A 27,186-nucleotide genomic window follows, 5' to 3' on the forward strand; every position below is an offset into this window, starting at 1 on the left:
TATTTCAAGGGGATAGGAAGTGGGATGTTAGAGATTGTGAACAAAACAATTGGAGAGAGCATCATTTTTATGGTATCTAATCGTCCCCACCAGGACAGGTAAAGAGGATGCCACTTGCTAGTGAGAGTAGTTAATTTTTGTATACAATCTTCCATAGATTTAGTAATTGTGCCCGAGAAAGAGGAATGAAAGAAGAGGCCTAGATATTTAATAGAATTAGGGCTCCAAGCAAAACCTGAAGGAGAAAAATCATCCTTGAAGGTTCCTTTAGTGAGTGGTAAGATCTCGCATTTATCTTTATTTAGTTTGTAACCTGAAACTAGAGTAAAGGAATGAACTTCATCAAGAAATACTGGGATGGAGGTGACTGGCTGAGACACAAACAATAAAACATCATCAGCATAAGCTGCCATTTTAATGTTGGAATCATGAAAAGTGAAACCGTGAATATCATCATTCTGACGAATTCTTAAAAGAAAAGGTTCTAGGGCAAGATTAAACAAAAAGGGGGAAAGTGGGCATCCTTGCCGAACCCCCCTCCCCAACGAAAAATAAGAGGACAAACCTCCATTCGCCGAAATGGCAGCTCTAGGACAAGAATAAAGAAAGGAAATCAAGGAAGAAATTTTTGGTCCAAAACCGAACCACTTAAGAGTAGCAAATAGATAGGGCCATTCAACTCGATCAAAAGCTTTTTCCGCATCCAAAGCTATGGCTGCAAGGGAGTGGGGGCAGTGCGAAGTCTTAGAGAGAACGTCAAAAAACAATCTGGTGTTGTCTGATAACAACCTGCCCTTAACAAAGCCAGATTGTTCCTTCCCTAAGAGCTTGGGTAATGAGGATTCCAAACGCAAAGCCAAGACTTTAGAGAAAATTTTATAGTCAATATTTACCAGAGAGATAGGGCGATAGTTTTTACAATACTGTGAATCCTTACCCGGCTTCGGAATGATACAAATAAGAGCATCGGAGAATGAAACAGAAGCCGAACCAGTTTGTAGAAAAGTGGAGAGAAGTAGATGCAATTTAGGAATTAGCAAATTTGAGAAACAGGAAAAGAATTCAACAGTAAAGCCATCCGGTCCCGGCGCTTTACTGTGTTTGAGAGTATGAAGAGCGTGAAGAAGATCTCTATGAGTAAGATCGGACTCTAAGGAAGAAAGGTCCGGGGGGGGATCAAAAGGACATGATATAGTAGACAAAAAGTGGGAAATGGATTGTTCAGACGAAGATGTTTCAGAGGTATATAATGTTTTGTAAAAAAGCAAGAATTCTTGTAAGATGTCCTCGTTTTTATGTTTCAGCAGACCATCCTGACCATAAATAGATTCAATGTTTACTTTATTATGTTTGACCTTTAAGTAATTAGCTAATAGTTTACCAGCCTTATTCTGCCCGCCATAGAATTTGGCGCTAGACTTTAAGAGAAAATTAGAGGCATTGAATGTAGAGTCCTTATTTAATTGAAGTTTGGCAGAAACGAGGTCATTTAAGCAAGTTTTTGAATTAGAAGTGTAATATAAGTGCTCTAAATGTTTAATTTTAGAGAGTAGAACATTAGTATCCTTTTGGCCTTTCTTCCGTTTACGAGAAACATAAGTAATGATAAAGTCCCTAGCCGACGCCTTAAAGGCATCCCAGACTACAGGGAATGGAACTTCATCTGTATGGTTAAGCAAAAAATATTCATGAAAAAAAGACGTGAAAGAAGATATAGATTCTGCATCAAGAAGAAGAGCATTATTAAAACGCCACTTTTTAAAGGAACTAGGATTTTGTAACCCATCTAATGTAATGGAAACTGGGGCATGATCTGATATTAGAATGGAACCAATATCAGAAGAAATGAGGGACTGAGTGAGGCGATGTGAAAGAAAAAAATAATCTAGTCTAGACTGAGTGTGATGAGGGGGTGAGAAGAAAGAGTATTCTCGGGAAGTGGGGTTGCAAAGTCTCCAGGCGTCAGTAAACTTGAATTGTGCAATAAGATGAGTAAAAGCCTTTTGTGACTTATGAGGAATATAGGTGCTAGCTGAGTGCCTATCCAAAAAGGGGTCACACACTTCATTACAGTCCCCTACTAGAATAAAATTATCAACATAATGCTGAGTAATTATCGGAGCTAAAGAGGACCAAAAAGAGGGATCCCCACAAGTAGGGGCGTACACATTTAAAATAGAAAGGGAAACATTATCAAGAGTAAAGTTGACCAACACCCATCTACCTGAAATATCAGCAAAATGCGTTACTGAATGAATTGGGAGAGAATTTTTAAATAAAAACACAACGCCATTACGTTTACCATCACCTGGAGAAAAATACACCTCACCCACCCATCCCCTTTTCAATTTGGCAGATTCCACCGCTGATAAATGTGATTCCTGTAAACAAGCTATCTGCATTAAGTGTGTTCAGATGGGATAACACCCTCTGTCTTTTAATTGGTGAATGCAAACCTCTAACATTCCAAGAAAATAATTTTAAAGGCATGAAGCAATGTTAAAAGAAGAATATATCAACATACCAGTAAAAGGAGAAGTATAAAGATAAACAAAGAACATGATATGAGATGCATTCATATAAGATAATAAAAGACAACAAAGATAAAGGAAATTAGTATCAGGAGAAACATCAAAGTGAAAACCAGTAATAAGATAAGAAAAGAATGGGAAAATAAGCGCACATAGAAGAAGCATAAATAAGATCAGGAACAAAGAGAGATGGAAAAATGTGATCAAGATAGAGAGAAAAAAGGGAACTAGCGAGCATAAAGAGGAAAGAAAAATAACAAGAAGAACAATAAAATAGAAGAAGGAGGATAATAAACTTACATATTGTCGGAGACTAACAAAAGGGGAGGAGGGTGGAGGCCACATAGAGCAATGACGATCCTTAAGCTCCCAAGGGAAGGCAGGGAGGGAGGACAACCGCAACGAACTCCAGGGACACGAAGGTAAATGGTGACTTGAGGGAGGAAATCTGTAATAAGGGGGGAGAGAAAGAGGAGAACATTAGATGTGAAGCACATATACAATTAACAGGAGAACAAAACCACAAATTGAGAAGACCGTATAAACAGAACAGTCATAACAGATCAATCAAGAAAAAAGGCGAACAATCATTAATACAGTACAGAAAAATGTAACCAAATATTAAGAACTAGACGATGCAGCAGTGTCCATGCTGGTAGCGCTATGAGAATACAGAAAGCTCTTCAATTTCAGCGGATCATCATAAGTGGTAGTCTTGTTGTTGAAAGTCACCTTGAATAGGCAAGGATGAAAAAGCCCATATCTCGCTCCCATAGAGCGGAGCTGCGGACGGAGTGAAAGGTAGTCCTTACGCCGATCAGCAGTAGATTTTGCATAATCCTGTGAAAAGAAAAGCCGACTACCAGACCATGTGAGTCGAGGAAGTGCCCTGGCAGCAGATAAAACGGTGAGTAGATTGGTGTATTCCAAAAAATAGAGTATAACACCTCGCGGCTTCTTAGCATGAGTAGACGAGAAGCTGGTTGGAGGAGGACCTAACCGGTGAGCCCTTTGGATGTTCAAACTAGTAGTATCCGGCAACTGAAGAACTTTCGGCAGAAAGGATTTGAAAAATGCTAAGGCATCAGAACCCTCTGAATTTTCCGCCAGGCCATAAATGAGAAGGTTATTTCTCCTGCCTCTGTTTTCCAAATTCTCAATTTGTTTGTGGAGTGCAGACACTTGAGCACATAATGGGTCAACCTTGGCAACTGAGGAAGTAAGATTGTCAACATGGTGTTCTAAATGGGTAACACGACCATCAATACTCGACCATTTATCGGAAAGTAGCTGAAGAGTAGACTTGGTTTCCTCAAGGGTAGATTTAGTTTCCTCAATAAAAGGACGTAAAGCCCTGATTTCTTCCAAAAGTATATCCATTGTCACTGATGAGTTTTGCTTGGGAGGAGACGGAGGATCTTTCTTTAGCCTTTTGGTTGAAGCTTTGGTGACGCCACTCGTGTGTGGAGCAGAGACTAAAGAAGGCCTCTTTACCGATGGATCAGAGGAGTCATCCATCTCTAAGCACCTGTATCTAGATCCTGTTTGAAGAAGAAATTTACGAGGAGTTGGAGAAGGCTTGCGCAGCTCCTTGTACAGTCTTCCCATAGATGCTAGAACGAAAGCAGAAGTAGTAGCCACAAGATGAGGAAACAATGAACAGCAGCACCAGGTGACGTAGGTATTCAGAGGCGTGACCAAGTTAGTACTGCTTTAGAACATTTGGAAGAACCAGGACGAAATAGCTTGTAAATGAGGCAACAATCAGCACATAGCACAATTAGAAAGCTTCGCACAGCTGCCAGGCGACGAAGAATAATGTTAAACAAGAGGCAACAGTTAGATGGCAGTTATATGGACACGTAATAACTTCATACATCTTTATGAGGTAAACGAACAAAAGTCAAATTGTGGTTAGATAGAGAACGTGGCTCATGTCTGGTAAGCAATAGGTGAGATAGTTCGCAAAATAATGATCAAACATAATGCAGCGTCGCTGTGAAGAAGAAGGAAGAGCCAGGTATGAGAGGAAAATTGCTTAAAAAGAAAAACGGTCAAAAAAAGAGCCAGAACTCCGCCCAAACAGGAAGAAAACACATCTAGGCGTGCAGCAGGCTATTTGAGTGAAGAATGGTCAGGGCAGTCCACCGTTACCTTCAATAGGCAGGAAACGCCATGTTTGGAGCGCCATACGCGCCGATGCAGGAGTTCTCTTCAAAGACGATACAAAATGGCGGACGCGGTGACTGAAACCGGCGCCTCACACTCGTTGACAAAACTGGAGAGAAGGAGATAAATATGAGGCGCCAAAGTCACCCCAGCAATGCCACAGCCATTCCGAAGGATAAATCCACGATTCCCCTGAGTGCCAGACACGTTGGGAGTCTCGTTGCGGTAACTCCGTACCACGCCACCCGGGAGAGCTACGGAAACGCTGCCATTGTCCGTGGGCGCTAGCCACGCCCCCCCCCCAGGCTAAATCACCTTTTTATCTATTTATTGGCATTTTTGGCACAAATTAACACTTACGCACTTTACAGGTGCGATCGGTCCACTTTGAATGGGTATAGATGAACCTGAGATTAGATCAAGGAATCCACCCATCAGTAACATAAGACAGAGGATTTGCCTAAAAGGTAGGACTATGGTTTAAAACCACATTAACCTTAAATGATGAATGTTACTAGAACAACAATATAGGTCGAGGTATTTAACTAGCGAATTTCTATGATCATTCGAACGCAAAAGCAATAACTGGAGGCAATGTCTGATCCCACTATATATGCAGAGGAAATATTACCTCTTAAAACAGAATAAACAAGACAATAAGATAATGTATTATCAACATGAACCTACATAATTTACTTGAATGGCCCCTTGAATTACGAAAGCCCGGTTTATTTATTTGGCTCTTTTTGCACATACATCGCACATAACACATTGCACTTTTACAGAAACAATAGCTGTATCTTTTATTGTTTTTGCTTTTAATTAATGTACCACGATGGAGGAAAGAGAATTCTTAAAAATTTCTATACTTAGACAAGCATTGGGCACAGCAGGCATTATGAACGACATGGTGGTATTTTACCGATATGTATAGATATGACTAGGTAAAGCATATTCACCAAAATTGGTGTTAATGTGCACCTTTGAAAATGAAATTGCATCAAGTGTTTAACCATTACATAAATACCATGTGGGCTTTACACGATGTAAATAAGGCCAAGCTTTTGTCTATGTCTATTTTGAAATCAGTACGTCATGTCCGTCATGTGATCATCAGCACACTCGTACTTTCACTTTAAAAGGGAGTTACCTCTATTATGCCACTGTCATGTGATCAAGGCTCAGGCGAGCCGAAACGTGTAATGGCGACAAAGGAATAAAGGAATAACTTTGCACAAATTTCTGGGTCTGTGTCCATCTTTCGGGAGAGCAGCTCGTTGAAGTTCAGCGGAGGAATACTCGTAATATTACTGGTCGTTTGCTTGTCTCGCATGACCATTCACAGACCCCCCTACTCGGAACAGGTCGACGGAGCAGTGAGACTTTTCTTCCGGGGCAACCTGGAAGCCCGCCTACATCCCATAAAGGATACCGACCGCCGGACCCCTCACAACCCAGAAGAAGCCAGGAAACCTGAAGAAATTCAGTAAACGCCGAGTCGGAGGATGCAGGGAATACAGAAGAGTGCAGGTAGGCACACAAGTGGGTATTGTTGGGTGAGGAGGCGTGCAATTCTTCAAACAATGCAGCTACACTTAACTCTGCATTAGGTGAAGTTTTGATAACACGGATAATTTTCCTAATGTCGGCCGACGTGGCAAGAGCACGGGAAGCGGCAGCAACAGAGATGTTCTCTGACACCCTCCCGTCTACGAGCAATACGACGGAGCCTATACCGGATAAAACAAATACGAATAATTCAGTGAGGGACTTATTCAGAAAACTTGAGAAAAAAATGAAATCTGAAATGAGCAAATGGTGGGAGTCTAAATCGCTACAAGGGTATATTGAGGTCAACAGGATACCTAGAGGTTTACGCATATTAACGGCACCAAGTTACGAGGAACCCAACCCTGAATTAATGAAAGAATGGGCTGAATGCAACCTAGAATCTTCTAGGAAATTGACTCTTATCCTAATTAAATACGCAGACATTGACAGAGCCAAGCTTCTGAGTGAAATAGATGAAATTAATGAAGAATTGGAAAAATACGAACATAAGGATGAACAAAACAAATTAAGGAACGAAATGATGACTCGCCTACAAAAAGAGGAGGAAAAAATCAAAATCAGAAAAGCATTTAAATTCCAGAGAGATAGAACGGACTATGAGTTGGGTCAAATTTTTACTTTTGCCAAACGCTATGACGCACTGAGAATGTCCAAATTTCGTAATGTGGATGGAGTACCAATAATGTCTAAACACAACGAGGGCCAATCCAATCCAATGGCAAATACCCCCCAATCAGAAGTCAGCTCAGGGGGAAGTAGCGAATCCGAATCTGAGATGCGCAACACCACAATGATGGGACTTAAATCCAAGCCATCCCCAGGAGAGGAACTTAATTTTTTATGCCAAGAACGCAGACAAACACTGCGTCCAAGACCTCCAGCAAATCAAGCACCTCCAACTACAAACGGCGGCAGAGGCGTAAAGCCAGCAGCAAACGAGCAAAAACAAATAAGAAGGAGAGGACGGGGATATTGGAGGAACAAACAATAATGGACGAACAGGTAGAAAACACCATCATCAATCTGTCCAATGTTGTGCTGACGAAACAAGAAACAAATATACTAAGACTTGGTCTCTCATATGCGCCACAAAATAACTTTGATTATGCAGCAACCAGACTTGATTTATACAAAGGGGTACGAAAGTTAAAATTGAAGAAGCATTTTCTTATCAATACACCCAATCAAGCAACCAACAGACAAGTCTTTACAACTGACATTAAACGAGGGGTGACGACTTTGACTCAATCTGATGCACCCCTTTTACAAATTATGGACGATTTAAACAACGAAAGCAATCATACAAATGAAACCTTGGAAGCCAGTCCATTCAAACCTAAATCCTCCTTCAATCCAATAATGATTCGTGATTCCATTGACATTTTTCATGAAGCTGTAACCACACAAATCAAAGAGCTACATAGGAAGACACAATCCAAAACAAGACATTACAACAAAGTCAATCAGCAATATCGATTGTTAACATCCAAATTACAAAAAAACAAGGAAATTATAATCCGCAATAGCGATAAGGGCGGCAACATTGCAATTTGGCCAACAACTTTATATAATAAAGAAGCGTATAAACAACTCAATGATCGTGATTGCTACACAAGGATTACCACGGGCAACATGAAAATCACACACAAGGAATTCCATCTTAAGCTCGCTAAATGGAAAAATGCGAAATTGATCAGCAATGATGAATTCAAATTCTTAAAACATGACAATCCCACAACACCGACCATCTATTTCATCCCAAAAATTCACAAGAACTACAACGAACCCCCTGGAAGACCAATAATCAGTGCTAAAAACAGTTTGGTGGAACACACAACAAAATACATTGATTATTATTTACAGGAGTTTGTACAGAATCTACCATCCTACGTAAAAGACACTAGTGACTTTCTCAGGAAAATTTCGAACTTTGAGTGGCAGGATGATTATTTACTGATGGCATTGGATGTAACCTCCCTGTACACCAGCATTAAACATACGGACGGTATAACAGCAATCCAATATTACCTTGCACAAAGATCCACACAGCATCAAGAACATAGCAATATGCTTGTAGAAATGATTGAATTCTGTTTGCATAACAACACCTTTATGTTTAATAGCCAACTATATCAGCAAACCAGAGGTGTAGCTATGGGGGCCAGCTTCTCCCCAAGCTATGCATGTCTGCACATGGGCAGATGGGAGGAGCTGGTCCTCAAGGAGGAATTTGTTGATAATATCATGAATAATGTCAAAATCTGGCTCAGATACATTGATGATCTCTTTGTAGTTTGGCATGGCACACCACAACAAGCAAATGAGTTCATTTAGAATATCAATGTCATCAATATGAATTTACATTTCACCGCCACAGTCAGTCATTCCCAGATTGAATTCTTAGATACCCAAGTCTACATAAGCAATAACAAAATTGAAACCCGACTTTTTAGAAAACAGACAGCGGGTAACTCCACCCTTCATGCATCCAGTGCGCATCCTAAACACCTTATCAACAGCATCCCCTATGGGGAAATGCTGCACATTAGGTGCATATGTAGCAACAATCAGGACCTAAAGGTAGCACAGGATGAAAGTAACTGTCGCTTTATGCAACGTGGGTACAAAACTATTGTCATTGACAATGCTATCAAGAAGTCCATGTCCTGGAGTAGGGAGGAAGCTATTAAGGACAAAAAAGCTGACAAGAAATCCCATGATAAATCTAGGAGGGCCAGCCCTGATAATATAACCCATGGCAATACTGAAGGCACTAATTTGAAAGAGGAATTCCGTCTGATCATTCAATATAGCCAACAACACAAAAGTTTGAATAGAATCATCCAGCGGAATTGGCCTTTGGCACTCAGTGACCCTGTGATAGGACCCCTGCTGCCGCAGAGGGTGTCCATCACTTACAGTAAGGCGCCCTCAATGAGAGACACACTAGTCCACACAAGTCCTGAGGTGATTGACAATAGCAGCTGGATACAATCTGTTAAAGGATTTTTTAGATGCAAAACCTGCAAGGCATGCATTCAGGGAGTCAACACCAACACATACAAAACCCCGTTTAGTGATCAAAACTACACTATTTCCAAGTTTTTAACATGTAAGACAGAATATGCTGTTTATGTTCTCTCATGCCCCTGTAATTTACGGTACATAGGCAGCACTAAATTACCTGTCTTTAAACGTATCCTCCAACATCTAAGAGCCATCACAAATCAGGATAATACCTATCCTGTTGCACGGCATTTTAGGGAACAGCATAAATCTGACAACCATTTTCTTAAATATTATGTCATAGATGCTATCCCACCAAGCAGGAGAGGAGGTGACTGTGAAAATAAATTAAGAAAACTTGAAACACGGTACATCCTACAACTGGATACTAAGCACCCCGCAGGTCTTAATGTCACGGAGGATCTGTACATATTTTTAATTTAATACGGCATGCTTGCATGTCCCTACAAACATTGGACGTCAATCACACGTAACCTCAGCTCTTAATACCTATTACAATTCTTTTTACATTTGTAAATCAACTTGTCATACTAGCTTTTATTAACAGATCCTCTTATGTCTTACAAAAATACGATATTTTACTATTTATTGTAATTTTATAAGGTGTTTTTATTAACATCTCGTAATTCAATCTTTTTACTGTATTTATTATGGTTAGCATATATGTTCTTAGTGGCACCTATCTAGATGTGATATTATACAGATAGGTCGATAGATATATTTTTAAGGCTAAATCACCTTTTTATCTATTTATTTTTTACACAAATTAAATGCACTGACACTTATGCACTTTACAGGTGCGGTCGGTCCACTTTGAATGGGTATAGATGAACCTGATATTAAGGAATCCACCCATCAGTAACATAAGACAGAGAATTTGCCTAAAAGGTAGGACTATGGTTTAAAACCACATTAACCTTAAATGATGAATGTTACTAGAACAACAATATAGGTCGAGGTATTTAACAAGCGAATTTCTATGATCATTCGAACGCAAAAACAATAACTGGAGGCAATGTCTGATCCCACTATATATGCAGAGGAAATATTACCTCTTAAAACAGAATAAACAAGACAATAAGATAATGTATTATCAACATGAACCTACATAATTTACTTGAATGGCCCCTTGAATTACGAAAGCCCGGTTTATTTATTTGGCTCTTTTTGCACATACATCGCACATAACACATTGCACTTTTACAGAAACAATAGCTGTATCTTTTATTGTTTTTGCTTTTAATTAATGTACCACGATGGAGGAAAGAGAATTCTTAAAAATTTCTATACTTAGACAAGCATTGGGCACAGCAGGCATTATGAACGACATGGTGGTATTTTACCGATATGTATAGATATGACTAGGTAAAGCATATTCACCAAAATTGGTGTTAATGTGCACCTTTGAAAATGAAATTGCATCAAGTGTTTAACCATTACATAAATACCATGTGGGCTTTACACGATGTAAATAAGGCCAAGCTTTTGTCTATGTCTATTTTGAAATCAGTACGTCATGTCCGTCATGTGATCATCAGCACACTCGTACTTTCACTTTAAAAGGGAGTTACCTCTATTATGCCACTGTCATGTGATCAAGGCTCAGGCGAGCCGAAACGTGTAATGGCGACAAAGGAATAAAGGAATAACTTTGCACAAATTTCTGGGTCTGTGTCCATCTTTCGGGAGAGCAGCTCGTTGAAGTTCAGCGGAGGAATACTCGTAATATTACTGGTCGTTTGCTTGTCTCGCATGACCATTCACAGACCCCCCTACTCGGAACAGGTCGACGGAGCAGTGAGACTTTTCTTCCGGGGCAACCTGGAAGCCCGCCTACATCCCATAAAGGATACCGACCGCCGGACCCCTCACAACCCAGAAGAAGCCAGGAAACCTGAAGAAATTCAGTAAACGCCGAGTCGGAGGATGCAGGGAATACAGAAGAGTGCAGGTAGGCACACAAGTGGGTATTGTTGGGTGAGGAGGCGTGCAATTCTTCAAACAATGCAGCTACACTTAACTCTGCATTAGGTGAAGTTTTGATAACACGGATAATTTTCCTAATGTCGGCCAACGTGGCAAGAGCACGGGAAGCGGCAGCAACAGAGATGTTCTCTGACACCCTCCCGTCTACGAGCAATACGACGGAGCCTATACCGGATAAAACAAATACGAATAATTCAGTGAGGGACTTATTCAGAAAACTTGAGAAAAAAATGAAATCTGAAATGAGCAAATGGTGGGAGTCTAAATCGCTACAAGGGTATATTGAGGTCAACAGGATACCTAGAGGTTTACGCATATTAACGGCACCAAGTTACGAGGAACCCAACCCTGAATTAATGAAAGAATGGGCTGAATGCAACCTAGAATCTTCTAGGAAATTGACTCTTATCCTAATTAAATACGCAGACATTGACAGAGCCAAGCTTCTGAGTGAAATAGATGAAATTAATGAAGAATTGGAAAAATACGAACATAAGGATGAACAAAACAAATTAAGGAACGAAATGATGACTCGCCTACAAAAAGAGGAGGAAAAAATCAAAATCAGAAAAGCATTTAAATTCCAGAGAGATAGAACGGACTATGAGTTGGGTCAAATTTTTACTTTTGCCAAACGCTATGACGCACTGAGAATGTCCAAATTTCGTAATGTGGATGGAGTACCAATAATGTCTAAACACAACGAGGGCCAATCCAATCCAATGGCAAATACCCCCCAATCAGAAGTCAGCTCAGGGGGAAGTAGCGAATCCGAATCTGAGATGCGCAACACCACAATGATGGGACTTAAATCCAAGCCATCCCCAGGAGAGGAACTTAATTTTTTATGCCAAGAACGCAGACAAACACTGCGTCCAAGACCTCCAGCAAATCAAGCACCTCCAACTACAAACGGCGGCAGAGGCGTAAAGCCAGCAGCAAACGAGCAAAAACAAATAAGAAGGAGAGGACGGGGATATTGGAGGAACAAACAATAATGGACGAACAGGTAGAAAACACCATCATCAATCTGTCCAATGTTGTGCTGACGAAACAAGAAACAAATATACTAAGACTTGGTCTCTCATATGCGCCACAAAATAACTTTGATTATGCAGCAACCAGACTTGATTTATACAAAGGGGTACGAAAGTTAAAATTGAAGAAGCATTTTCTTATCAATACACCCAATCAAGCAACCAACAGACAAGTCTTTACAACTGACATTAAACGAGGGGTGACGACTTTGACTCAATCTGATGCACCCCTTTTACAAATTATGGACGATTTAAACAACGAAAGCAATCATACAAATGAAACCTTGGAAGCCAGTCCATTCAAACCTAAATCCTCCTTCAATCCAATAATGATTCGTGATTCCATTGACATTTTTCATGAAGCTGTAACCACACAAATCAAAGAGCTACATAGGAAGACACAATCCAAAACAAGACATTACAACAAAGTCAATCAGCAATATCGATTGTTAACATCCAAATTACAAAAAAACAAGGAAATTATAATCCGCAATAGCGATAAGGGCGGCAACATTGCAATTTGGCCAACAACTTTATATAATAAAGAAGCGTATAAACAACTCAATGATCGTGATTGCTACACAAGGATTACCACGGGCAACATGAAAATCACACACAAGGAATTCCATCTTAAGCTCGCTAAATGGAAAAATGCGAAATTGATCAGCAATGATGAATTCAAATTCTTAAAACATGACAATCCCACAACACCGACCATCTATTTCATCCCAAAAATTCACAAGAACTACAACGAACCCCCTGGAAGACCAATAATCAGTGCTAAAAACAGTTTGGTGGAACACACAACAAAATACATTGATTATTATTTACAGGAGTTTGTACAGAATCTACCATCCTACGTAAAAGACACTAGTGACTTTCTCAGGAAAATTTCGAACTTTGAGTGGCAGGATGATTATTTACTGATGGCATTGGATGTAACCTCCCTGTACACCAGCATTAAACATACGGACGGTATAACAGCAATCCAATATTACCTTGCACAAAGATCCACACAGCATCAAGAACATAGCAATATGCTTGTAGAAATGATTGAATTCTGTTTGCATAACAACACCTTTATGTTTAATAGCCAACTATATCAGCAAACCAGAGGTGTAGCTATGGGGGCCAGCTTCTCCCCAAGCTATGCATGTCTGCACATGGGCAGATGGGAGGAGCTGGTCCTCAAGGAGGAATTTGTTGATAATATCATGAATAATGTCAAAATCTGGCTCAGATACATTGATGATCTCTTTGTAGTTTGGCATGGCACACCACAACAAGCAAATGAGTTCATTTAGAATATCAATGTCATCAATATGAATTTACATTTCACCGCCACAGTCAGTCATTCCCAGATTGAATTCTTAGATACCCAAGTCTACATAAGCAATAACAAAATTGAAACCCGACTTTTTAGAAAACAGACAGCGGGTAACTCCACCCTTCATGCATCCAGTGCGCATCCTAAACACCTTATCAACAGCATCCCCTATGGGGAAATGCTGCACATTAGGTGCATATGTAGCAACAATCAGGACCTAAAGGTAGCACAGGATGAAAGTAACTGTCGCTTTATGCAACGTGGGTACAAAACTATTGTCATTGACAATGCTATCAAGAAGTCCATGTCCTGGAGTAGGGAGGAAGCTATTAAGGACAAAAAAGCTGACAAGAAATCCCATGATAAATCTAGGAGGGCCAGCCCTGATAATATAACCCATGGCAATACTGAAGGCACTAATTTGAAAGAGGAATTCCGTCTGATCATTCAATATAGCCAACAACACAAAAGTTTGAATAGAATCATCCAGCGGAATTGGCCTTTGGCACTCAGTGACCCTGTGATAGGACCCCTGCTGCCGCAGAGGGTGTCCATCACTTACAGTAAGGCGCCCTCAATGAGAGACACACTAGTCCACACAAGTCCTGAGGTGATTGACAATAGCAGCTGGATACAATCTGTTAAAGGATTTTTTAGATGCAAAACCTGCAAGGCATGCATTCAGGGAGTCAACACCAACACATACAAAACCCCGTTTAGTGATCAAAACTACACTATTTCCAAGTTTTTAACATGTAAGACAGAATATGCTGTTTATGTTCTCTCATGCCCCTGTAATTTACGGTACATAGGCAGCACTAAATTACCTGTCTTTAAACGTATCCTCCAACATCTAAGAGCCATCACAAATCAGGATAATACCTATCCTGTTGCACGGCATTTTAGGGAACAGCATAAATCTGACAACCATTTTCTTAAATATTATGTCATAGATGCTATCCCACCAAGCAGGAGAGGAGGTGACTGTGAAAATAAATTAAGAAAACTTGAAACACGGTACATCCTACAACTGGATACTAAGCACCCCGCAGGTCTTAATGTCACGGAGGATCTGTACATATTTTTAATTTAATACGGCATGCTTGCATGTCCCTACAAACATTGGACGTCAATCACACGTAACCTCAGCTCTTAATACCTATTACAATTCTTTTTACATTTGTAAATCAACTTGTCATACTAGCTTTTATTAACAGATCCTCTTATGTCTTACAAAAATACGATATTTTACTATTTATTGTAATTTTATAAGGTGTTTTTATTAACATCTCGTAATTCAATCTTTTTACTGTATTTATTATGGTTAGCATATATGTTCTTAGTGGCACCTATCTAGATGTGATATTATACAGATAGGTCGATAGATATATTTTTAAGGCTAAATCACCTTTTTATCTATTTATTTTTTACACAAATTAAATGCACTGACACTTATGCACTTTACAGGTGCGGTCGGTCCACTTTGAATGGGTATAGATGAACCTGATATTAAGGGATCCACCCATCAGTAACATAAGACAGAGAATTTGCCTAAAAGGTAGGACTATGGTTTAAAACCACATTAACCTTAAATGATGAATGTTACTAGAACAACAATATAGGTCGAGGTATTTAACAAGCGAATTTCTATGATCATTCGAACGCAAAAACAATAACTGGAGGCAATGTCTGATCCCACTATATATGCAGAGGAAATATTACCTCTTAAAACAGAATAAACAAGACAATAAGATAATGTATTATCAACATGAACCTACATAATTTACTTGAATGGCCCCTTGAATTACGAAAGCCCGGTTTATTTATTTGGCTCTTTTTGCACATACATCGCACATAACACATTGCACTTTTACAGAAACAATAGCTGTATCTTTTATTGTTTTTGCTTTTAATTAATGTACCACGATGGAGGAAAGAGAATTCTTAAAAATTTCTATACTTAGACAAGCATTGGGCACAGCAGGCATTATGAACGACATGGTGGTATTTTACCGATATGTATAGATATGACTAGGTAAAGCATATTCACCAAAATTGGTGTTAATGTGCACCTTTGAAAATGAAATTGCATCAAGTGTTTAACCATTACATAAATACCATGTGGGCTTTACACGATGTAAATAAGGCCAAGCTTTTGTCTATGTCTATTTTGAAATCAGTACGTCATGTCCGTCATGTGATCATCAGCACACTCGTACTTTCACTTTAAAAGGGAGTTACCTCTATTATGCCACTGTCATGTGATCAAGGCTCAGGCGAGCCGAAACGTGTAATGGCGACAAAGGAATAAAGGAATAACTTTGCACAAATTTCTGGGTCTGTGTCCATCTTTCGGGAGAGCAGCTCGTTGAAGTTCAGCGGAGGAATACTCGTAATATTACTGGTCGTTTGCTTGTCTCGCATGACCATTCACAGACCCCCCTACTCGGAACAGGTCGACGGAGCAGTGAGACTTTTCTTCCGGGGCAACCTGGAAGCCCGCCTACATCCCATAAAGGATACCGACCGCCGGACCCCTCACAACCCAGAAGAAGCCAGGAAACCTGAAGAAATTCAGTAAACGCCGAGTCGGAGGATGCAGGGAATACAGAAGAGTGCAGGTAGGCACACAAGTGGGTATTGTTGGGTGAGGAGGCGTGCAATTCTTCAAACAATGCAGCTACACTTAACTCTGCATTAGGTGAAGTTTTGATAACACGGATAATTTTCCTAATGTCGGCCAACGTGGCAAGAGCACGGGAAGCGGCAGCAACAGAGATGTTCTCTGACACCCTCCCGTCTACGAGCAATACGACGGAGCCTATACCGGATAAAACAAATACGAATAATTCAGTGAGGGACTTATTCAGAAAACTTGAGAAAAAAATGAAATCTGAAATGAGCAAATGGTGGGAGTCTAAATCGCTACAAGGGTATATTGAGGTCAACAGGATACCTAGAGGTTTACGCATATTAACGGCACCAAGTTACGAGGAACCCAACCCTGAATTAATGAAAGAATGGGCTGAATGCAACCTAGAATCTTCTAGGAAATTGACTCTTATCCTAATTAAATACGCAGACATTGACAGAGCCAAGCTTCTGAGTGAAATAGATGAAATTAATGAAGAATTGGAAAAATACGAACATAAGGATGAACAAAACAAATTAAGGAACGAAATGATGACTCGCCTACAAAAAGAGGAGGAAAAAATCAAAATCAGAAAAGCATTTAAATTCCAGAGAGATAGAACGGACTATGAGTTGGGTCAAATTTTTACTTTTGCCAAACGCTATGACGCACTGAGAATGTCCAAATTTCGTAATGTGGATGGAGTACCAATAATGTCTAAACACAACGAGGGCCAATCCAATCCAATGGCAAATACCCCCCAATCAGAAGTCAGCTCAGGGGGAAGTAGCGAATCCGAATCTGAGATGCGCAACACCACAATGATGGGACTTAAATCCAAGCCATCCCCAGGAGAGGAACTTAATTTTTTATGCCAAGAACGCAGACAAACACTGCGTCCAAGACCTCCAGCAAATCAAGCACCTCCAACTACAAACGGCGGCAGAGGCGTAAAGCCAGCAGCAAACGAGCAAAAACAAATAAGAAGGAGAGGACGGGGATATTGGAGGAACAAACAATAATGGACGAACAGGTAGAAAACACCATCATCAATCTGTCCAATGTTGTGCTGACGAAACAAGAAACAAATATACTAAGACTTGGTCTCTCATATGCGCCACAAAATAACTTTGATTATGCAGCAACCAGACTTGATTTATACAAAGGGGTACGAAAGTTAAAATTGAAGAAGCATTTTCTTATCAATACACCCAATCAAGCAACCAACAGACAAGTCTTTACAACTGACATTAAACGAGGGGTGACGACTTTGACTCAATCTGATGCACCCCTTTTACAAATTATGGACGATTTAAACAACGAAAGCAATCATACAAATGAAACCTTGGAAGCCAGTCCATTCAAACCTAAATCCTCCTTCAATCCAATAATGATTCGTGATTCCATTGACATTTTTCATGAAGCTGTAACCACACAAATCAAAGAGCTACATAGGAAGACACAATCCAAAACAAGACATTACAACAAAGTCAATCAGCAATATCGATTGTTAACATCCAAATTACAAAAAAACAAGGAAATTATAATCCGCAATAGCGATAAGGGCGGCAACATTGCAATTTGGCCAACAACTTTATATAATAAAGAAGCGTATAAACAACTCAATGATCGTGATTGCTACACAAGGATTACCACGGGCAACATGAAAATCACACACAAGGAATTCCATCTTAAGCTCGCTAAATGGAAAAATGCGAAATTGATCAGCAATGATGAATTCAAATTCTTAAAACATGACAATCCCACAACACCGACCATCTATTTCATCCCAAAAATTCACAAGAACTACAACGAACCCCCTGGAAGACCAATAATCAGTGCTAAAAACAGTTTGGTGGAACACACAACAAAATACATTGATTATTATTTACAGGAGTTTGTACAGAATCTACCATCCTACGTAAAAGACACTAGTGACTTTCTCAGGAAAATTTCGAACTTTGAGTGGCAGGATGATTATTTACTGATGGCATTGGATGTAACCTCCCTGTACACCAGCATTAAACATACGGACGGTATAACAGCAATCCAATATTACCTTGCACAAAGATCCACACAGCATCAAGAACATAGCAATATGCTTGTAGAAATGATTGAATTCTGTTTGCATAACAACACCTTTATGTTTAATAGCCAACTATATCAGCAAACCAGAGGTGTAGCTATGGGGGCCAGCTTCTCCCCAAGCTATGCATGTCTGCACATGGGCAGATGGGAGGAGCTGGTCCTCAAGGAGGAATTTGTTGATAATATCATGAATAATGTCAAAATCTGGCTCAGATACATTGATGATCTCTTTGTAGTTTGGCATGGCACACCACAACAAGCAAATGAGTTCATTTAGAATATCAATGTCATCAATATGAATTTACATTTCACCGCCACAGTCAGTCATTCCCAGATTGAATTCTTAGATACCCAAGTCTACATAAGCAATAACAAAATTGAAACCCGACTTTTTAGAAAACAGACAGCGGGTAACTCCACCCTTCATGCATCCAGTGCGCATCCTAAACACCTTATCAACAGCATCCCCTATGGGGAAATGCTGCACATTAGGTGCATATGTAGCAACAATCAGGACCTAAAGGTAGCACAGGATGAAAGTAACTGTCGCTTTATGCAACGTGGGTACAAAACTATTGTCATTGACAATGCTATCAAGAAGTCCATGTCCTGGAGTAGGGAGGAAGCTATTAAGGACAAAAAAGCTGACAAGAAATCCCATGATAAATCTAGGAGGGCCAGCCCTGATAATATAACCCATGGCAATACTGAAGGCACTAATTTGAAAGAGGAATTCCGTCTGATCATTCAATATAGCCAACAACACAAAAGTTTGAATAGAATCATCCAGCGGAATTGGCCTTTGGCACTCAGTGACCCTGTGATAGGACCCCTGCTGCCGCAGAGGGTGTCCATCACTTACAGTAAGGCGCCCTCAATGAGAGACACACTAGTCCACACAAGTCCTGAGGTGATTGACAATAGCAGCTGGATACAATCTGTTAAAGGATTTTTTAGATGCAAAACCTGCAAGGCATGCATTCAGGGAGTCAACACCAACACATACAAAACCCCGTTTAGTGATCAAAACTACACTATTTCCAAGTTTTTAACATGTAAGACAGAATATGCTGTTTATGTTCTCTCATGCCCCTGTAATTTACGGTACATAGGCAGCACTAAATTACCTGTCTTTAAACGTATCCTCCAACATCTAAGAGCCATCACAAATCAGGATAATACCTATCCTGTTGCACGGCATTTTAGGGAACAGCATAAATCTGACAACCATTTTCTTAAATATTATGTCATAGATGCTATCCCACCAAGCAGGAGAGGAGGTGACTGTGAAAATAAATTAAGAAAACTTGAAACACGGTACATCCTACAACTGGATACTAAGCACCCCGCAGGTCTTAATGTCACGGAGGATCTGTACATATTTTTAATTTAATACGGCATGCTTGCATGTCCCTACAAACATTGGACGTCAATCACACGTAACCTCAGCTCTTAATACCTATTACAATTCTTTTTACATTTGTAAATCAACTTGTCATACTAGCTTTTATTAACAGATCCTCTTATGTCTTACAAAAATACGATATTTTACTATTTATTGTAATTTTATAAGGTGTTTTTATTAACATCTCGTAATTCAATCTTTTTACTGTATTTATTATGGTTAGCATATATGTTCTTAGTGGCACCTATCTAGATGTGATATTATACAGATAGGTCGATAGATATATTTTTAAGGCTAAATCACCTTTTTATCTATTTATTTTTTACACAAATTAAATGCACTGACACTTATGCACTTTACAGGTGCGGTCGGTCCACTTTGAATGGGTATAGATGAACCTGATATTAAGGAATCCACCCATCAGTAACATAAGACAGAGAATTTGCCTAAAAGGTAGGACTATGGTTTAAAACCACATTAACCTTAAATGATGAATGTTACTAGAACAACAATATAGGTCGAGGTATTTAACAAGCGAATTTCTATGATCATTCGAACGCAAAAACAATAACTGGAGGCAATGTCTGATCCCACTATATATGCAGAGGAAATATTACCTCTTAAAACAGAATAAACAAGACAATAAGATAATGTATTATCAACATGAACCTACATATTTACTTGAATGGCCCCTTGAATTATGAAAGCCCGGTTTATTTATTTGGCTCTTTTTGCACATACATCGCACATAACACATTGCACTTTTACAGAAACAATAGCTGTATCTTTTATTGTTTTTGCTTTTAATTAATGTACCACGATGGAGGAAAGAGAATTCTTAAAAATTTCTATACTTAGACAAGCATTGGGCACAGCAGGCATTATGAACGACATGGTGGTATTTTACCGATATGTATAGATATGACTAGGTAAAGCATATTCACCAAAAATGGTGTTAATGTGCACCTTTGAAAATGAAATTGCATCAAGTGTTTAACCATTACATAAATACCATGTGGGCTTTACACGATGTAAATAAGGCCAAGCTTTTGTCTATGTCTATTTTGAAATCAGTACGTCATGTCCGTCATGTGATCATCAGCACACTCGTACTTTCACTTTAAAAGGGAGTTACCTCTATTATGCCACTGTCATGTGATCAAGGCTCAGGCGAGCCGAAACGTGTAATGGCGACAAAGGAATAAAGGAATAACTTTGCACAAATTTCTGGGTCTGTGTCCATCTTTCGGGAGAGCAGCTCGTTGAAGTTCAGCGGAGGAATACTCGTAATATTACTGGTCGTTTGCTTGTCTCGCATGACCATTCACAGACCCCCCTACTCGGAACAGGTCGACGGAGCAGTGAGACTTTTCTTCCGGGGCAACCTGGAAGCCCGCCTACATCCCATAAAGGATACCGACCGCCGGACCCCTCACAACCCAGAAGAAGCCAGGAAACCTGAAGAAATTCAGTAAACGCCGAGTCGGAGGATGCAGGGAATACAGAAGAGTGCAGGTAGGCACACAAGTGGGTATTGTGGGGTGAGGAGGCGTGCAATTCTTCAAACAATGCAGCTACACTTAACTCTGCATTAGGTGAAGTTTTGATAACACGGATAATTTTCCTAATGTCGGCCGACGTGGCAAGAGCACGGGAAGCGGCAGCAACAGAGATGTTCTCTGACACCCTCCCGTCTACGAGCAATACGACGGAGCCTATACCGGATAAAACAAATACGAATAATTCAGTGAGGGACTTATTCAGAAAACTTGAGAAAAAAATGAAATCTGAAATGAGCAAATGGTGGGAGTCTAAATCGCTACAAGGGTATATTGAGGTCAACAGGATACCTAGAGGTTTACGCATATTAACGGCACCAAGTTACGAGGAACCCAACCCTGAATTAATGAAAGAATGGGCTGAATGCAACCTAGAATCTTCTAGGAAATTGACTCTTATCCTAATTAAATACGCAGACATTGACAGAGCCAAGCTTCTGAGTGAAATAGATGAAATTAATGAAGAATTGGAAAAATACGAACATAAGGATGAACAAAACAAATTAAGGAACGAAATGATGACTCGCCTACAAAAAGAGGAGGAAAAAATCAAAATCAGAAAAGCATTTAAATTCCAGAGAGATAGAACGGACTATGAGTTGGGTCAAATTTTTACTTTTGCCAAACGCTATGACGCACTGAGAATGTCCAAATTTCGTAATGTGGATGGAGTACCAATAATGTCTAAACACAACGAGGGCCAATCCAATCCAATGGCAAATACCCCCCAATCAGAAGTCAGCTCAGGGGGAAGTAGCGAATCCGAATCTGAGATGCGCAACACCACAATGATGGGACTTAAATCCAAGCCATCCCCAGGAGAGGAACTTAATTTTTTATGCCAAGAACGCAGACAAACACTGCGTCCAAGATCTCCAGCAAATCAAGCACCTCCAACTACAAACGGCGGCAGAGGCGTAAAGCCAGCAGCAAACGAGCAAAAACAAATAAGAAGGAGAGGACGGGGATATTGGAGGAACAAACAATAATGGACGAACAGGTAGAAAACACCATCATCAATCTGTCCAATGTTGTGCTGACGAAACAAGAAACAAATATACTAAGACTTGGTCTCTCATATGCGCCACAAAATAACTTTGATTATGCAGCAACCAGACTTGATTTATACAAAGGGGTACGAAAGTTAAAATTGAAGAAGCATTTTCTTATCAATACACCCAATCAAGCAACCAACAGACAAGTCTTTACAACTGACATTAAACGAGGGGTGACGACTTTGACTCAATCTGATGCACCCCTTTTACAAATTATGGACGATTTAAACAACGAAAGCAATCATACAAATGAAACCTTGGAAGCCAGTCCATTCAAACCTAAATCCTCCTTCAATCCAATAATGATTCGTGATTCCATTGACATTTTTCATGAAGCTGTAACCACACAAATCAAAGAGCTACATAGGAAGACACAATCCAAAACAAGACATTACAACAAAGTCAATCAGCAATATCGATTGTTAACATCCAAATTACAAAAAAACAAGGAAATTATAATCCGCAATAGCGATAAGGGCGGCAACATTGCAATTTGGCCAACAACTTTATATAATAAAGAAGCGTATAAACAACTCAATGATCGTGATTGCTACACAAGGATTACCACGGGCAACATGAAAATCACACACAAGGAATTCCATCTTAAGCTCGCTAAATGGAAAAATGCGAAATTGATCAGCAATGATGAATTCAAATTCTTAAAACATGACAATCCCACAACACCGACCATCTATTTCATCCCAAAAATTCACAAGAACTACAACGAACCCCCTGGAAGACCAATAATCAGTGCTAAAAACAGTTTGGTGGAACACACAACAAAATACATTGATTATTATTTACAGGAGTTTGTACAGAATCTACCATCCTACGTAAAAGACACTAGTGACTTTCTCAGGAAAATTTCGAACTTTGAGTGGCAGGATGATTATTTACTGATGGCATTGGATGTAACCTCCCTGTACACCAGCATTAAACATACGGACGGTATAACAGCAATCCAATATTACCTTGCACAAAGATCCACACAGCATCAAGAACATAGCAATATGCTTGTAGAAATGATTGAATTCTGTTTGCATAACAACACCTTTATGTTTAATAGCCAACTATATCAGCAAACCAGAGGTGTAGCTATGGGGGCCAGCTTCTCCCCAAGCTATGCATGTCTGCACATGGGCAGATGGGAGGAGCTGGTCCTCAAGGAGGAATTTGTTGATAATATCATGAATAATGTCAAAATCTGGCTCAGATACATTGATGATCTCTTTGTAGTTTGGCATGGCACACCACAACAAGCAAATGAGTTCATTCAGAATATCAATGTCAACAATATGAATTTACATTTCACCGCCACAGTCAGTCATTCCCAGATTGAATTCTTAGATACCCAAGTCTACATAAGCAATAACAAAATTGAAACCCGACTTTTTAGAAAACAGACAGCGGGTAACTCCACCCTTCATGCATCCAGTGCGCATCCTAAACACCTTATCAACAGCATCCCCTATGGGGAAATGCTGCACATTAGGTGCATATGTAGCAACAATCAGGACCTAAAGGTAGCACAGGATGAAAGTAACTGTCGCTTTATGCAACGTGGGTACAAAACTATTGTCATTGACAATGCTATCAAGAAGTCCATGTCCTGGAGTAGGGAGGAAGCTATTAAGGACAAAAAAGCTGACAAGAAATCCCATGATAAATCTAGGAGGGCCAGCCCTGATAATATAACCCATGGCAATACTGAAGGCACTAATTTGAAAGAGGAATTCCGTCTGATCATTCAATATAGCCAACAACACAAAAGTTTGAATAGAATCATCCAGCGGAATTGGCCTTTGGCACTCAGTGACCCTGTGATAGGACCCCTGCTGCCGCAGAGGGTGTCCATCACTTACAGTAAGGCGCCCTCAATGAGAGACACACTAGTCCACACAAGTCCTGAGGTGATTGACAATAGCAGCTGGATACAATCTGTTAAAGGATTTTTTAGATGCAAAACCTGCAAGGCATGCATTCAGGGAGTCAACACCAACACATACAAAACCCCGTTTAGTGATCAAAACTACACTATTTCCAAGTTTTTAACATGTAAGACAGAATATGCTGTTTATGTTCTCTCATGCCCCTGTAATTTACGGTACATAGGCAGCACTAAATTACCTGTCTTTAAACGTATCCTCCAACATCTAAGAGCCATCACAAATCAGGATAATACCTATCCTGTTGCACGGCATTTTAGGGAACAGCATAAATCTGACAACCATTTTCTTAAATATTATGTCATAGATGCTATCCCACCAAGCAGGAGAGGAGGTGACTGTGAAAATAAATTAAGAAAACTTGAAACACGGTACATCCTACAACTGGATACTAAGCACCCCGCAGGTCTTAATGTCACGGAGGATCTGTACATATTTTTAATTTAATACGGCATGCTTGCATGTCCCTACAAACATTGGACGTCAATCACACGTAACCTCAGCTCTTAATACCTATTACAATTCTTTTTACATTTGTAAATCAACTTGTCATACTAGCTTTTATTAACAGATCCTCTTATGTCTTACAAAAATACGATATTTTACTATTTATTGTAATTTTATAAGGTGTTTTTATTAACATCTCGTAATTCAATCTTTTTACTGTATTTATTATGGTTAGCATATATGTTCTTAGTGGCACCTATCTAGATGTGATATTATACAGATAGGTCGATAGATATATTTTTAAGGCTAAATCACCTTTTTATCTATTTATTTTTTACACAAATTAAATGCACTGACACTTATGCACTTTACAGGTGCGGTCGGTCCACTTTGAATGGGTATAGATGAACCTGATATTAAGGAATCCACCCATCAGTAACATAAGACAGAGAATTTGCCTAAAAGGTAGGACTATGGTTTAAAACCACATTAACCTTAAATGATGAATGTTACTAGAACAACAATATAGGTCGAGGTATTTAACAAGCGAATTTCTATGATCATTCGAACGCAAAAACAATAACTGGAGGCAATGTCTGATCCCACTATATATGCAGAGGAAATATTACCTCTTAAAACAGAATAAACAAGACAATAAGATAATGTATTATCAACATGAACCTACATATTTACTTGAATGGCCCCTTGAATTATGAAAGCCCGGTTTATTTATTTGGCTCTTTTTGCACATACATCGCACATAACACATTGCACTTTTACAGAAACAATAGCTGTATCTTTTATTGTTTTTGCTTTTAATTAATGTACCACGATGGAGGAAAGAGAATTCTTAAAAATTTCTATACTTAGACAAGCATTGGGCACAGCAGGCATTATGAACGACATGGTGGTATTTTACCGATATGTATAGATATGACTAGGTAAAGCATATTCACCAAAAATGGTGTTAATGTGCACCTTTGAAAATGAAATTGCATCAAGTGTTTAACCATTACATAAATACCATGTGGGCTTTACACGATGTAAATAAGGCCAAGCTTTTGTCTATGTCTATTTTGAAATCAGTACGTCATGTCCGTCATGTGATCATCAGCACACTCGTACTTTCACTTTAAAAGGGAGTTACCTCTATTATGCCACTGTCATGTGATCAAGGCTCAGGCGAGCCGAAACGTGTAATGGCGACAAAGGAATAAAGGAATAACTTTGCACAAATTTCTGGGTCTGTGTCCATCTTTCGGGAGAGCAGCTCGTTGAAGTTCAGCGGAGGAATACTCGTAATATTACTGGTCGTTTGCTTGTCTCGCATGACCATTCACAGACCCCCCTACTCGGAACAGGTCGACGGAGCAGTGAGACTTTTCTTCCGGGGCAACCTGGAAGCCCGCCTACATCCCATAAAGGATACCGACCGCCGGACCCCTCACAACCCAGAAGAAGCCAGGAAACCTGAAGAAATTCAGTAAACGCCGAGTCGGAGGATGCAGGGAATACAGAAGAGTGCAGGTAGGCACACAAGTGGGTATTGTGGGGTGAGGAGGCGTGCAATTCTTCAAACAATGCAGCTACACTTAACTCTGCATTAGGTGAAGTTTTGATAACACGGATAATTTTCCTAATGTCGGCCGACGTGGCAAGAGCACGGGAAGCGGCAGCAACAGAGATGTTCTCTGACACCCTCCCGTCTACGAGCAATACGACGGAGCCTATACCGGATAAAACAAATACGAATAATTCAGTGAGGGACTTATTCAGAAAACTTGAGAAAAAAATGAAATCTGAAATGAGCAAATGGTGGGAGTCTAAATCGCTACAAGGGTATATTGAGGTCAACAGGATACCTAGAGGTTTACGCATATTAACGGCACCAAGTTACGAGGAACCCAACCCTGAATTAATGAAAGAATGGGCTGAATGCAACCTAGAATCTTCTAGGAAATTGACTCTTATCCTAATTAAATACGCAGACATTGACAGAGCCAAGCTTCTGAGTGAAATAGATGAAATTAATGAAGAATTGGAAAAATACGAACATAAGGATGAACAAAACAAATTAAGGAACGAAATGATGACTCGCCTACAAAAAGAGGAGGAAAAAATCAAAATCAGAAAAGCATTTAAATTCCAGAGAGATAGAACGGACTATGAGTTGGGTCAAATTTTTACTTTTGCCAAACGCTATGACGCACTGAGAATGTCCAAATTTCGTAATGTGGATGGAGTACCAATAATGTCTAAACACAACGAGGGCCAATCCAATCCAATGGCAAATACCCCCCAATCAGAAGTCAGCTCAGGGGGAAGTAGCGAATCCGAATCTGAGATGCGCAACACCACAATGATGGGACTTAAATCCAAGCCATCCCCAGGAGAGGAACTTAATT

Source organism: Triturus cristatus, chromosome 9 (assembly GCF_964204655.1).
Source record: "Triturus cristatus chromosome 9, aTriCri1.1, whole genome shotgun sequence".
Lineage (NCBI taxonomy): Eukaryota > Metazoa > Chordata > Amphibia > Caudata > Salamandridae > Triturus > Triturus cristatus.